The sequence below is a fragment of the Globicephala melas genome, chromosome 13 (genome assembly GCF_963455315.2).
Source record: "Globicephala melas chromosome 13, mGloMel1.2, whole genome shotgun sequence".
NCBI classification, from domain to species: domain Eukaryota; kingdom Metazoa; phylum Chordata; class Mammalia; order Artiodactyla; family Delphinidae; genus Globicephala; species Globicephala melas.
The window spans coordinates 5,215,387-5,227,818 of NC_083326.1; the positions used below are offsets into that span (position 1 = coordinate 5,215,387).

Here is a 12,432-nt window from a genome sequence, read left to right on the forward strand (position 1 = left end):
CCGGCGTCCCGGCGGCGCCCCGTTCTCCAGGGCCCGCCATCCCGGTAAAGAAAGGCGAACTACATTACCCATCAGGCCTCCCGCCGCCCTCTTTCCTTTCAAGTCGTTGCACGTGGCCGGAGGGGAGGGCGGGGCCTGGACTTCACTCTCCTACATTCTCTTTCCCTGTGTCAGAGCAGGGATCTTTTTTTTTTTTTTTTCGTTCCTCTACTCCCTCTCCCCCACCCGCCCCTCCCTCCCTCTTTCCCTCCCCTCCCTCCCTCCCCTGTCGCCTGGGTTTGTGCGCTGGGGCGCCGGAGCCCCTCCGCAGCCGGGACGCGCGGAACTCGAGGCTGGAGTCGGCTCTCCCGAGCCTTCTCCCTCCCTTCTCCTTTCCTGCCCCCTTCCCCCACCCCCCGACTAGGGCTCGGAGCGGCGGCCAGAGGAACCCCGAGGTGAGCATCCCCCCGTCCGCCCCCCTCTTTTAGTCATCTCTGATTGCCTATCGATTCGGGGACCCGCGAGGAGGGCTGCGTGACGTGCGCGTGCTTATAGATAAATCCGGGAAAACCGACCCAAACAATTAGCCCCCTTCCCCCCTCCCTGCGCCCGGGGCAGCCAGGAGTCGGCGCGCATCCACCTTCCCCGCCTCTGTCGAGGACCGCACTCCACGATCTCTCCCCCTCCCGAGGTTTGCCCCTTCCCTGCTGGGTTCCCCGCCAGTAGGGGAGCCGTATCTCTGGAGCTCCAGTGAGGAGGGGGGGTTCTTGGGGGGCGCACGGCTGGAGCCCGGCTCGCGTTGGAGCCGCTTGGTGTAGCCGCTGTCATGTGCCAGATTCCGACCCGGGGGGAGGAAGAGAGCGAGCTTTATTCCTCTCTTTTGTTTTGAAGCCCGCATTTGCTGCATCAAGCAGTTGGTTTAGTACCGGCCAAACTTGCAGCTGTTCTGACCGTGCTCCACTGAGGTAGGGTGGCGGCTCCCGGAGGGACCCCGAGAGAGTATCTCCACGCCGCCCCTCCCTCCTCTGGTGACTGATTGTGTCTGTGGCGGCCGCGTGTGTGTGTGCGCGCCCGTCCCCGCGGGCGCGGGGATGTCTGTCGTCTAGACAGGCTGCACCCTCCCTCCGTCCACGGTGAGCCTGCGGGCCGCGGGGGGCGCGGGGGACGGGAGCAGAGGAGGAACCCGAATCAGTAGATCCACTGAGGTCGCGGCTTTGGACATGCCCCACGGCGGTGATTCTGTTGGCTTTAAAAAAATATATTATTATTGTTCATTCCTGTCGCCGCGGTGTAATTGGGCCTGGGGAACAGATCCGTCCGGCGGAGCCGGGGTTAAGTTGACAGGCTCTGAAAAGCCAGCTCGCGGTGGCTGGTGACCCGGGTTCCGGCTCGGGTCCTTCAGCGAGCAGGTGACTGTCCCGGACGCCTGCCGTGGTGGGGGTGTGGGGGTGGGCGGCGGGCAGGGGGAGCGGTGGCTTGTCCGCGGCGGAGCTGTGCTGCCCCTGAGGGCCGGATGCTGGAGCCTGGGTGCATCTGAGGGAGGCGTCCCGGGGACCGCGCATCTGAGTTGGGTACGTCTCTCCATTGACGTTAAATGACAGTCGGGAGTCTGAGGCCCTCCTGTGGGTGGCGTTGGCTGTTTGGTTTCGTGGAGTTTTCAGGGTTGGGGTTTGGGGGCAGGTGTGAGCAGAGAGGGGGTTGCGGCGTGTAAAGGGGAGGGGTGGCTGGCGGCGCGGTGTGCATTCCCACCCGGGGGGTGAGGCGTCGCCTCCCGCGCCCAGCTGTTTGTGTGTGTACACACCGCTCTGGCGTGTGTGGGGGGGCGGGGACCGCAGACCGCGGCGTCGTGGGGACGCGCTTGGGCCCAGATCGCTCGGGGTATCGGTCCCGCCAGGGCTCGTAGTGGTGTGTGTGTCCGCGCTCGCGCCTGGGTTACTTGGAGAGGGGAGTCGTGCGGCTGGGGGCCCGGGGAGACCCTGGGGTTGCGTAACCCTCCCTTCGCGTCCCGACGCCCCCCTGATCCGGCAGACTGTCCACCTACTCGGTGGCGCCGGGGGCTGGTCTGGCTGGGCCTGGAGGAGCCGCGGGCGCTCGCGCGTTTCCCCCCCCCCCACGCCCCTCGGTTGACCCTTGGCCGGGGGCGTTCTGTGGGTGCTCGTGCCCGCGCCTGCTGCCGCCTTCGCAGATCCTGGAGAGAATCAGCGCGCTCTGCGCACCCCCTCCCAATTTTTCGACCTGGAGACAGTGGGGGCCAAAGGCTGTCCGGCCTGACCGGCCCCGGGCCCAGCCCCGCGCTGCCTCCTGCGCCGGGGCCGGGTGCCCAGCCGGCCGCATGCCTTTGCCGGCTCTGTCCGCTCGGCGCTGGGTCTCTGCGGCCGGAGATTATCTCCCAGGCTAGGGGCCCGCGCGCAAAGGGAGGAAGCCGCTGGAGCTGCGGGCTCCGCGGCGGCTGGAGGCTCCCGATGGCGAAAGTGACACAGCACGAGCGCCGCTGACCGCCCGAGCTGGAGGAGAGAGGAAGGAGCCGCCCAGAGGGCGGGGAGGGGCCGCAGTCTGTCCGGCCTGTTTCCTCCTGTCCAGCTCCGGGTCTGGGCCGTAAACCTCAGGGATCCCGGTATGAGCATGCTGGGACCGCGCGAGAAAATTGCCTGGCGTGCGAGAAAACCCAATCATAGTGGAACAGAACGCACCGAGCAGACGTTAGAAGATGTCCAGTCCCTCACAGGATACACTCCCTTAGAGTATTTGAAACAGGATTCGATTTACACACAGATCAACTCATCTGCTGTGTCAAGTGTCTGTCCTGGATAATGTGCGCTTGGAGCAGTAATTTTGTAACGCATTCTGGGATACAGTGTCATCAGTGATTAAGAGATGGCTAGAATAGCAATATGTTTGTATGACTTTACTGGGCAGTCCCCCACCGCATCATTGCATTTATTAAGAGGGTCCCATGAGGTAGGGGGATATTAACCCCATTTTACAGAATAGCACATTGAGGCTCAAAAACTGACGTGACTTGCCTGAGGCGTTTCTGTGATTTCACTTCTCAGACTATGGCTTTTAATTAAACAGTGACCACCTTAAAGTGTAGGTCTTGGCACCTCAGGAAATACTGAACCCAAGAAAGGGAGTAAATTATGGTATTTATTCTTTGTCAGAAAACACTTGGTTTGCTACCAGTCCTAATGAGAATAAGTATTAAAAAACAGAAGTCTGCATTGCTGTTGTTATCACTCATCTGATAATTTACTGTTGGTGAATGATGGTCAGCTTTGATACATGCAGTATGTATACCTGCATGTAATAAATACATATGGATATATGTTTCTGCAACACATGCCTGTGTTCATATGGGTGTGTTCGTGGGGTCTTTATTGAATCTAAGGTTTATTCTTTACTTACTGGTTCCAAAACCATGGGTTTAAAGTATAACTCCTGAGAAACCACCCAGGAACCTGCCCCCGCCATCTCCAGGGATGGGGAAGCCTTGAAACGAACAAAGAGCTCCTCCATAACTGTATGTATTTCTCCGAGTTCTCGCACATGAAGGTTCTCAGACAGAGCCTGGAGGGTTATTAGGTTTGGTCAGATAATCAGCTATTCATTCACAAATATGTATTGAACACCAACATGTTTGTGTATCTTGAAGTGCTTACAAAGAAAATTTAACATAGTGGCCCTGCCTGGCAAAAACATCTTCTAGCTGTGGAGATAAATGTAAGATTTTAAGTCCAGCAGATGTTTGTTGAGCACCTTCTGTAGTCTAGATACTCTGCTGTGTTTGGGGCACACAAAGATAGGATCGCAGAAACAGCTAATTTGCAGTGCAGAAAACGGATGATTCAGAGCCTGCAGGAGAGAACAAATCATAAATATTTTAAAGCACTCGCCCTGGGACTTAGTCAATTTCACATATGTTGGTTGCAAGGGACTCATAATGCGAGTTCCTGTGCTACAGCAAATGCAGAAGGAAGCAACAGAGGAAGAAGAGCCTTGTTGCTCTGAACTTCAAACTATTTGGAACCTCCCAGGTGAGCCCTAGAGGTCTGTCCTTCTATAGAGGTTAGGCAGCTCATGAGAGATGACCCTGAAGCCAACCAACAGTTTAGTCTGCTGAGCAATGAAGAACTGACAAGTTGTTCTCTGTGCTCCTGCCCCAGCTCTGCTGGACAGTGATGGGCTGTGATAGGCTGTCTTCAGTGGCTTTGGTCAAGGTCTCACTCAGGCCTGGCCTGAGTTTAGTAGTTTCTGTCTCACAGGTCTACGGATATGTTCTAATATGAGTCTGCTTTTCAATCTATTCATTCTCCAACTCACTTCCCGGGTCCTTGACACTGTTTTCCAATTTCATCTCAGTTTTGGGGTCCACTGCCCTTGTTTCGTTGTTTTTTTTTTTTTTTTTAATAAATTTCATTTATTTATTTACTTTTGGCTGTGTTGGGTCTTCGTTGCTGCATGTGGGCTTTCTCTGGTTGTGGCGAGTGGGGGCTACTCTTTGTTGCAGTGCACGGACTTCTTGTTGCAGTGGCTTCTCTTGTTGTGGAGCACGGGCTCTAGGTGCATGGGCTTCAGTAGTTGTGGCGCATGGGCTCAGTTGCTCCGCAGCATGTGGGATCTTCCCGGCCCAGGGCTCGAACCCGTGTCCCCTGCATTCACTGCCCTTGTTTTAAGGTTCTGTTGTTTGCAGTTCACATGATGAAGGAGGAAGCAGGAGGTGGTGGTTAGGATGGGGAGAGAATCCTGAGCCCAGAGAAAGAACAGGAGGTACAAAACAGACGGGCAAGTTGCAGTTTTGGGCAATTCTCCAAACCTGATGGCATTTCTGCATAGCTTACCCAATAAAGTGGCAGCCCCTTTTGGTGTTCTCTTTGAGGGGGATCCTCTACCTCTGGGCCTCGCTGCTGACTCGCTGGTCACTTGAGCTCAGCTGCTAACATTCAGGCTTTGCTCTTGTGCCCTCCTGCCTCCCGTGCGTGCAGTTTAACTTAGGGCACTGCTGTGATGGTGGTCTTCTCTCAGAATTACCCCCAAGCTGACTATTGACAGCTGCCTGTTGTTTCTGAATTAATCCCCGGCCAGAGCTGTGGTTCAGAACAGAGTGAGAACAGACACATCCTCAGATCTAGGCACCCAGAGCTCGGAAGGGCCTTGTTGATGAGCTGAAGACCCCAAGGCCCAGAGAGGTGAAATGACTTGCCCAGAGTCACAGGGAGCCCTTGGCAGAGTGGAACATGAACTTCTAAAATTTGATGCCCTATTTAATCTTCTTTCTCTGTACTGTGATGCTTCCTGAAAAAAAGTGGGATTCTTACTTCCCAAAGAGTGAAAACTCTGCATCTTTTTTTTTTTTTTCCCTTTGGTTCCAGGAAAGGCCCCGGAATTCGTCTTTTAGTCTTGAGTTTGCTTTCCTTCAAACCTGGCCTTCCTTGCCCTATCTTTCATCTTTGGCCGCCAGGAATCTGGATGAGAGCATACATTTGGGAGAGAGGTCTATGCTTGGGGTCTTCCAATGCTCTTAAGTTTGGTCTGTGGCTTCCCCTTTCCATGGCAGGGTCCTCAGGAACCTCCTGAAAGGGTTTGCAAAGCTGTTACGTACCTGCATTTTTCTAGGAGGAGGATCCACATATTTCATTTGATTCTTACCTGACTCAAGTAAGGAGAAGAACTACTGGGGGTGGGGGTAGTGGAGTTGGATAGGGGGTTGGCTGGCACTGGAGACTAGCATAATACCCTACACCTGAGTTGGCTTTGCAGTTTATGAACTATTTCACACAGATTATTTCATCTGCTTTTTATAATACCCTGTGAGGCTGTTGTTGTTATTCCCATTTTGCAGATGGGGAAACTGAGCCTCCATGGTTACTGCCATGCCGCAGTCACAAGTAAGTAGTAGAGCAGGGATCAAATCTGGTGTCCTTAGTTGACGTGGTCCACCACGGCACATCATCATTGCACTTGTGTGAGTGGAGGACCTCGAACTTTTTGGGGCTGCTTCTTTCTTCTCTTTTCTTTTCTTTTTGGAGCTCCTTCTCCATGATATCCACTGCTGGCTTATGTCCAACCATGGCGCCAGACCTAAGTGCTAACTTACCCGTGGGCGGGATGGATAAAGTATGGGAGGCAGTTATCATAACAGTGATATGTGGACTGGGGCCAGTTTGGGATGATTTCATGAAAGAGGTGAATTTGAGGGTAGGTCTGGGGCTGTGGCAGACCTGGCAGAGGTTTTCAGTTGGGACCATGGCCCAAAAAGGGTGAAGGGGAAATTGTGTGTGCTTGGTCCGGGGTGGAGCTAACCAAGGAGGTTGGGTGGATCCTGCAGTCAGACGGGGCTTCTCGTAGTGACTGGGCTCTTTCTCTGGCCAGCTCTGTGCTACACCCTGGGGCTGCAACCGTGAACAGGGACAGCCCTCCTGCCTTCAAAGAACCCACTGTCTCGCGGGAGAGGCAGGCACTTAAACAGTTAAATTCAGCATGTGTGGTGAGCGCAGTGCTGGAGAAAGTTGCCTTCCAGACAAGGGCCACCTGCTGTAGCCTCAGAGATCAGAGAGGCCTTCCTAAGGGAGATGATGCAGGAGCTGAATCTGAATGTATGAAAAGGAATTAGCCAGGAGAAGAGACCGGAGAAGGACCTTCAGGGGGAAGGGATGTGGGCAGAACGGCGTGGAGGCCCGAGGCTGCCTGGTGGAGGAAGGGGCTGCCCCAGGGCAGTCAAGCACAAGGCCGAGAGGCACACAGAGCCCCGCTCTGAGGAGCTTGTGAGCCTGGCTGAGGATGTCACGTTTCAGCATGGAGGACAGGACGTTAAGCAGAGTCGAGGCACTCGGCCATGGGCCAGAAGGGAGCATGACTGGGAGCCAGAGGCGGCCTCTGGGCTGATGAGGCAACAGGCAGCTCCATGCAGCGTTCAGGTCCCAGGGGACGAGACATATGGGGAGGAGGGAAGGCCACGTATTAAAAACGTTTGGGGAGTAAAGTCGGCCGCGATTGCTTAGCTTTGGGGGATAAGGGGGGAGTCCCAGTGACTCCCAGGCTTCTGGCCTTGTGGACTCAGTGGATGGCGGCCTTTACCGGGCAGTGCCCTTCTGGTGGCTGGAGCAGGTCTGCTCTGGTGGGGGTGAGGAGGATTGTGGTGAGTTTAATGTTAGCCTTGGTGAGTTTGAATGGCTGGTAGGATAATCCAGTGGAGCTGTCTTGCAGACAATACAGTGCTCGTGGGAGAAGCCTGAGGAGGAGATGTGGGCAGGAGCTACAGTTCTGGGAGTGGGGAATGGTCTGCTGCTGAACGTGACTGCCGTGGGGACTGCTGTAGACAATAAGAAGACCTCTTCCTCCCATTGTCAGAGAATCCTTTGTCACGCCGGGCCGCTGTCATCAGGGAAGCCAGGCGGGGATGCTGTGTCATGCTGGAGGCCCGGCTGGCAGAATCCAGCAACAGCCAGGAGCGCGCTTCAGCTGGAAGCCTTCAAGTGAGTTAGGGGAGAGGCCTTGTCATTTTTAACATCCCTGGTTAGCAGAGCCCTTCCCAGGCCCTCAGGGCGTAAGTAAAGGGCAGGGGAGACCTGGACCTCTGCCCAGGAGAAGGCAGTCTAGTTGGGAGACAAGATGTGGAAATATGAAACCACTAAAAGTCTGGAATAACCTGGACAAAGAGTGGGCTGCAGATTAAATGCAAGAGGCCTGCTGGTACTTCTCTTCCTGCCATGCCGCATTTTTACAGGGCTGCTGTGTTTTGGGCAGAGTGCCAGTCTTTTCATTTTTGAATGCTCGGACCTACACAGTAGGTGTTCATCCTGCGTATTTGGATCTGCAGGGATGTGGCCAGAGTTTGTTGTTTGGGGTGTGGGGTGAGGTCAGCCAGAGAAGGTTCCCGTGAACAAGTCCAAAGAGGGGATTCCAACACTGATTTGGAATATTTTTAGTATCATAGCGGAGTAAAAATCTCGAAAACCTTCCAACTACCAAGCACCTAGAAATGCTGTATGAAATATAACTAGCATCCTTTCAAAGAAGAGCTGAGCTCCTCGAGTGTAAGAGAAATCCCCAGGGAACTCCAAAGTGTAAGCTTGCACTGACGCTAGGCCAGGCCTGGGGGTGGGTTTGGCTGTGGGCGTGTTGAGGGGTCTCAGACCCAAAGGCAGCTGAGCCCTTGGCATTGCCTCCTCCAGGGTCCAAGGTGAGACTGGGAGTTGGCATGGAGGGCCCTGCCTGAAACGGGCCCCTGCAAAGGTGTGCAGGCTTGGAGAGAGGATGGAATAGACGTCCACCCAGTGGCATGGAAGCGGGAGAGGGGGAGCTTGTCCGTCTTGGCCTGGATCTGGGGTGGGGAAGAATCTTCCCTGGAAACTTGAAACCTCAGGCCTGTTGTGGCCTTGGATGACCACTACACGTGTGGTCCAGGAGTCCCCAGGGAATTAGCACATTAAAGCCTTTGGGGGCCGGGGTCTTCCTGCCTGTGGGCTCCAGGATCTCATGAGTGCTGGAAGATTCTGGGGTTCTTCACCCTTCACTGACTTGGGTCTCCACCTTGGAGAGATGCTGCAGGACCCGGGGGATGGGGGGGGGCTGAGTGAGGAGAAGGAGAAAGAGACCTTGGCAGGAACCTTTGAAAAGGGCCTTCATGACACTTATACACTGCTGAGGGCGTGTGCATGGCTGTGGAGAAGGGCTGCATCTGCCCGAGGGCTTCATCTCTCAGCAGAAGCCTGCAGACGGACCTGTCCGGGAAGGTCAGACCTTCTCCCCCCGCTGTTGACTCAGGCCAGGTCTTTACAGACAAGGCGTCTGTCCAGGTTCCTCCTCAGGGTGGCTGTGCAGATTCCAGCAGCTCCGGGTCCCTCCAGACTGTGTGCCACATCATCTGCCCTAAGCCCAGAGGCTTGAGTACCTCGAATTTCAAACTTGGGAGACACCTTAGAGGTCACCAAGTGGGTCTCCTACCAGGTGTGGGAATCCTGTCTCCACCAGCACTCGCTCAGAGGCTTCCCGTGGCCGGGAGTACGTGGCTTCACGAGGCAGTGCCTTCCCTCATTAGAAGGCTTTTGCAGCTGGAAGGCCTCCTGTGAGCCTCAGGCACTGCCCGGCTATTTCCACCCATCGCCCCTTCGGCCATGGGCTATGGTGAGAGATGCGTTGGAGGCCTTTCACCATCTTGCTCGCTTTTGCTGGAAGGGCCTTAATTTGTCGAGCTAAGATTCTGTGAGAATCCAGCCAACTTCCATCCTAACTTCCTTAGCAAAGAGGGAGATTTTGAAGATGAGATGTAAGGTTTGCTGAGCTGGCTGTGATGCAGAAGTTCTGAGAAGCTTTGGCTCAGTGCTTTTCAGATTCCAGACTAGAGAAGCAAGTTCCTTCCTCCAGCACCCAGAATACATTTCAGTTTGTAAGTGAGTGACTCAGGAATCTGATGCAGGGAGCTGACGTTTATTGAGTGTCTGTTAGGTACTTACTGGGTACAGTGCTAGGTGTTGTCGGTATGTGTTACTAAATAAAAGTAACTTCTGGGGCTTCCCTGGTGGCGCAGTGGTTGAGAATCTGCCTGCTAATGCAGGGGACACGGGTTCGAGCCCTGGTCTGGGAAGATCCCACATGCCGTGGAGCAACTAGGCCCGTGAGCCACAACTACTGAGCCTGCGTGTCTGGAGCCTGTGCTCCGCAGCAAGAGAGGCTGCGATAGTGAGAGGCCCACGCACCGCGATGAAGAGCGGCCCCCGCTCGCCGCAACTAGAGAGAGCCCTCGCACAGAAACGAAGACGCAACACAGCCAAAAATAAATAAACAAATGTGGGGTTTCAAAAAAAAAAAAAGTAAATTCTGTGAGGGAGAGAGAAAGGGCAGCAGAGCCGGGGAAATGCCTTACTGTAGTTGTGACAATTGAGCCCTAAAGTTATTCAGAAAGAATGTGTGTGGTTCCATCCGGGAGTGGGTGGGGCAGGCATTCCTGTGCTATTCCCTTATAGGGCCTTCCTCTGGGGTAGGCAATGTCATGATCTCACCACGAGCTGAGAACCCACAGGCCTTTGCCGTATTCATGGGTCATTTGCTGAGATGCTTACAAGTTTGAACCATGAGATCAAGAAGGTGGCCTGCTGGACAATCCGCATCTTGTGTCACCAAACAGGATGGTGTTGACAATGACAGTGTTTTTCCCAGCATGCAAGGGGGGAGCTTGTCTGTCTTGGCCTGGATTTGGGGTGGGGAAGAATCTCCCCTGGAAACTTGAAACCTCAGACCTGTTGTGGCTTTGGATGGCCACTACATGTGTGGTCCAGGAGTCCCACTGGTGTCTGTCTGCAGGGCCCCGGGCTCTTTGAGGAATCCTTTGCATTCACAGGTTGGCTGGCATCTGTGACGTTCATATATTTGACAGGTGCCGTGTTGTGTTATGAGGAGCATGAGTTGCCTTTGTCGCGAGGTTGCATCAGCCAGCTGGATACCCGGATGTGTGCTCCTGACAGGGCCTGGTGGTGAAGGGCAGGGATTCTGGGAAAGTACCCAGTTCTCCTCTTCTCCCTCCAAAAATTGTTCTTTATGCTCACATTCTACTGGTTTGCCTCAAACCTTTTTCTTTTTTGCGGTACGCGGGCCTCTCATTGCCGTGTCCTCTCCCGTTGTGGAGCACAGGCTCCGGACGCGCAGGCTTAGCGGCCATGGCTCACGGGCCCGCGGCATGTGGGATCTTCCCGGACCGGGGCACGAACCCGTGTCCCCTACATCGGCAGGGGGACTCTCAACCACTGCGCCACCAGGGAAGCCCTGCCTCAAACCTTTTACCCTAAGCCTGTTACCTCCGTTAACATTTGGTTTGGTTTAGCGGACATGCGTCAGATGCCTGAAGTGGGTCGGAGGAATTCAGACGAACCTGGCAGGGTCCCTACTTCCTGTCTTCATCTTGGTGGGGAAGACAGAATGGCCACGTTTGTGTGGTGTGAGAAGTACTGGGTAAAGAGCAAAAAAAAGTGTGCTGAGGCAGCCAGAAGTAGGATGACTATAATTTTTTGTCCAAATGGAGGCACTTTTGAGAGTGACAGGGAGTGCCGTTAGTAATCATGCCAGGACACAGATATAAACTGGGACTGTCCTGGGCAAATGGGGGCTTATGGCCACATGAGCCAGGGAGGGCGAGTGCATGTGTCATCAGTCCTTTGTGCTACAGGACACACGTAGACCTAATGGAGGGGAGGGGCTTGGCTGCAAGAGAAACTGGCATCTGTTTCCTGTTTTTCTGGGGCTAGAGAGGAAAGCTTTATCTGTGGGGACTGTGGACTGAGAACTCTGATGGGTCTCAGTTTACAGCCACAAGATTCTATCTTATATATCTCACTGTGATCTCAGTGTTGGGGTTGGAGATGGAAGTTTGGGGAGATGAAAACCACCTGGTTTGTAGGATGTTATTGGCTGCAGGTAAAAGCACTAGACTAACAGTGGCTTAAAAAACAAGATGTTTATAGACTTATCTAGCCAGAAGTCTGAATGTAGGGGTTCTAAAGTTGATTAATTCAGTGGGTCAGTGATAATTTTAAGGACTCATTCTAACCTTCCAGGCAACCATTTACAGCACATTGGCCTCTGGCTCAGGCTTGACCCCTCATGGTCACAGCATGGCTCCCAGTGCTCCACACATCACATTCTCACGTAACTGTATTGGAAGGCAGGCAGGAAGGTGAGTTTCTCCTTGTGTCTTAAAAAAAATTTTTTTTTCTACTTGAAGTATAGTTGATATATAATATTATATGTTACAGGTATACAATATAGTGATTTACAATTTTTAAAGGTTATATTCCATTTATAGTTATTAAAAATATTGGCTATATTCCCCATGTTGTACAATATATCCTTTAATTTGTTTTATACATAATAGTTTGTACCTTTTAATCCCCTGTCCCTATAGTGCCCTTCCCCACTTCCCTCTCCCCACAGTAACCACTAGTTGTTCTCTGTATCTGTGAGTCTGCTTCTTTTTTGTTATATTCACTGGTTTGCTGTATTTTTTAGATTCCAATATAAGTGATATCATGCAGTATTTGTCTTTCCAAGTCCATCCATGTTGCTGCAAGTGGCAAAATTTCATTCTTTTTTATGGCTGAGTAGTATTCCAGTGTGTATATGTATGTGTGTGTGTGTGTGTGTGTATGCCACATCTTCTTTATCCATTTATCTGTTGATGGACACTTAGGTTGCTTCCACATCTTGGCAATTGTAAATAATATCGCTATGAACATTGGGGTGCATGTATCTTTTCAAATTAGTGTTTTTGTTTTTTTCAGATATATAGCCAGGAGTGGAACTGCCGGGTCACGTGGTGGTTCTATTTTTAGGTTTTTTTGTGAAACCTCCATACCATTTTCCACAGAGGCTGTACCATCCTTGTGTCTTAATGTATCAGGCATGAAAACCTTGCCCAGAATCCCCCTGCTAGAATTTACTATCAAGTTCCATTGAAGAGAAATG

At 53.1% G+C, this 12,432-nt stretch overlaps 1 protein-coding gene across 7 annotated transcripts in view; it reads left to right on the forward strand.

The window, feature by feature from the left end:
- The first annotated feature begins 253 nt into the window (after positions 1-253).
- CTIF (cap binding complex dependent translation initiation factor) overlaps positions 254-12,432 on the forward strand; it is a 301,312-nt gene continuing 289,133 nt past the window's right edge. For 3 of the 7 annotated variants that reach the window (XM_030867887.3, XM_030867891.3, XM_060310534.2), the window contains exon 1: positions 254-434. The gene's annotated coding sequence lies outside the window, so the exon portion shown is untranslated. Of the gene's footprint in view, positions 435-870; positions 945-972; positions 1,113-1,162; positions 1,389-1,416; positions 1,551-12,432 lie in introns of those variants that run through there. The other 4 variants (XM_060310533.2, XM_060310530.2, XM_060310532.2 and 1 more) reach the window with 4 other exon arrangements.